At 34.0% G+C, this 2618-nt stretch overlaps 1 long non-coding RNA gene across 3 annotated transcripts; it reads right to left on the bottom strand.

Moving 5' to 3' along the window:
• Window positions 1–695: 695 nt before the first annotated feature.
• LOC127157590 (uncharacterized) lies at window positions 696–1853 on the bottom strand. 3 transcript variants are annotated; one of them, XR_007825953.1, is made up of 6 exons: window positions 1577–1853; window positions 1410–1467; window positions 1285–1334; window positions 1119–1188; window positions 822–1034; window positions 696–737 (listed from the first exon to the last, which is right to left on the bottom strand). It is a non-coding gene; the product is annotated as an uncharacterized LOC127157590 (long non-coding RNA). The 3 variants fall into 3 exon arrangements; XR_007825954.1 differs by having other exon boundaries at window positions 1119–1154; XR_007825952.1 differs by having other exon boundaries at window positions 822–1188.
• Window positions 1854–2618: the final 765 nt, after the last annotated feature.

The following is a 2618-nucleotide window of genomic DNA, read 5'->3' as shown; positions in this document are numbered from 1 at the left end:
AAGGATGATATTCTGAAGAATGGTTGTAACAGTTTTGGGGCTCCACTTACTTCCTTAGTGTTTTCCTACCATGGAAGTAAGTGGACAGCAATTGTTTACAAACATTCTTCACAATATTTTTGTGTTCAGCAGAAGAAAGAAGCTAATTAAGGTTTGAATCAACCTGATGGCAATTAAATAATACAACATTTTTATTTTTGGCTAAAGTAACAGTAAACAATCAAGGGGCAATCAAGTGACAACTACTTTAATTCTGAACTTTTTTTAATTTTTTGCTGATGCATTTTGCAGTTCAAGGTTGTACCAATTTGGCCAGAAGTGGATCATCATCACAGCATCTTGAAAAAAATGCAGACAATTAAGTTAGAAGCACATTAATCCTAAAAAGGGCAAGACGATGAAGAGAAATCAGAAAATGAATGCACTGCTATTTTCCGTCCTCTTAGGACACAAATAATACAATTTCATGATTTTTTTTTTTTTTTAAACATGACTTTTATTAAAAGCGACCTTCATGTCAGCACTGCATAGAAATTAATATCTGTGAGAAACATTTAGGATTGTTTAGGGCGCACATCATATAAATGTCATCATAAAGTGATATTATCTTATAAACTACATAATGTAAATAAAGTAAAACACTTACTTAAATACATATTTTAAATTAGATACTTACTTCTAGTGTTTCCCTGTTAAAAAGCGACCTCCACCTCAGCACTGCATAGCAATTCAGATCTCTGAGAAATGTTTAGGTGCACACAGCATATTAATATCATCAAAAAGTAGTATTACATATAATATAAACGAAGTAAAACACTTACTTTTGGCATTTTCCTTGATAAAACCAACTTTCCCGTCTGCTCCGCATCGTGATTGAAAGAAAATATCTCTCTGAGAAAAAGTTAAGGAGAGTGCAGCACATAAATATCACTATAAATCAATATGACCTTATAAAATACAAATTTAATAAATGAGATAAAACACTTTCTCTGTTAAAAATGATCTCTACGTCAGCACAGCGTAGCAATTGAGATCTGTAAGAAACACAACAGGTGTACACAACATATTAATGTGGTCATAAAGTAATATACATAATGTAAATGAGGTAAAACACTTACTTTCTGTGTTTTCCTTGATAAAACCAACTTCCCTGTCTGCTCCGCATCGTGAGTGAAAGAAAATATTGCTCTGAGAAACAGTTTGAATACATAAATACACATACATTTCCCTATAAATAAATATGACGTTATAAAATACATATTTTAAATGAGATAAAACACTTACTTTTCCTATTAAAAATGATCTCTACGTCAGCACTGCGTAGCAATTGAGATCTGTGAGAAACGTTTATGTTGGTTTAGAAGCATACAGCTATAAAATACATATTTTAAATGAGGCAAAACACTTACTTCTTACGTTTCCCTGTTAAAAGCGACCTCCACCTCAACACTACATAGCAATTCAAATCTGTGAGAAACGTTTAGGCTTGTTTAGGCACGCACTGCGTAACGTTAATGTCGTCATAAAGTAATATTATCTTATAAAACACATATCGCAATTGAGGTAAAACACTTACTTTTGGTGTTTCCTTGCTAAATACCCTGTCTGCTCCGCATCGCGAGTGAAAGGAAATAACCTTAACGTTATCACTCTGAGAAGAAGTTTAGGAGTACACAGCTCTCGTCTGTTCCGCATCGCGAGTGGAAAAAAATGTCTTTGAGAAAAGTTTAGCGGCATACAGCACATTAATATCATTATACAACGATATGATATTACAAAACACACTTTGTGCGTAGGATTAAACACTTTATTTCGTTGTTTCCCGTCCTCATATGCTCTGCATCGCGAGGGAAGAAAATGGCGTCTGTGAAAAATATTTCAAATGGGTGAGGCGCGCACAGGAGCAAATGTCCCAGATGTGACAAATAAGGATATAAGGCCGTATTTACACTGGTCAGAGGGTGCTGTTTACACTAGCTAGTGTTAATCCTCTAAAATTCAACATAAGTTTACATCTTTACTCTAAAAATCCATAACACCCGGATTTTAAAAATGTGATTCGCAAGTATCTGCCCATTAAAATCCTAACAGTGACTTTTTTTGTTATTCAAGACATGGTCAGTGTACCTTCAAGAAGAATTAAAAAATAAATAAATAAATAAATAATAAAAAATAACAATGAGCTGTGTATTGTATGACATTAAAAATTGAGGCTTTTTTCTTAGCTGCTTTCATGACTATCTATATGAGCAAATAGTTTCATAACTCTGTAAAAAGTACCACATGTTTGTACATACGCTTTATCATATATGGCTCATTCAAACAGTGTTATTACAAATATGTACATATATGTTCACATGTGGTTTCCCACGTTTACTTCTCACCTTCTCCGGAGTGCTGTGTCAAGATCCAGCCTCTTAGTAATTACTACTCAGTGACAAAAATAAAGTCACTATGTTTCATTATCAATTAACTACATCATGCCACGGCATTCCGGAAGATGTCAGGGCCAAACATCTCCCCTCTTATCTTTTGGCTAGAAGGGAGTAAAAGACCCTGACACCTTAACATACTTTTCCATTTAACATAGATTGTTGAAGCATGTGCGTGCAGTTAGT

This window comes from Labeo rohita, unplaced genomic scaffold (genome assembly GCF_022985175.1).
Source record: "Labeo rohita strain BAU-BD-2019 unplaced genomic scaffold, IGBB_LRoh.1.0 scaffold_1120, whole genome shotgun sequence".
NCBI lineage: Eukaryota > Metazoa > Chordata > Actinopteri > Cypriniformes > Cyprinidae > Labeo > Labeo rohita.
Note: the sequence above shows the minus strand (reverse complement) of the source record. Positions and strands in the feature narration are given on the sequence as shown.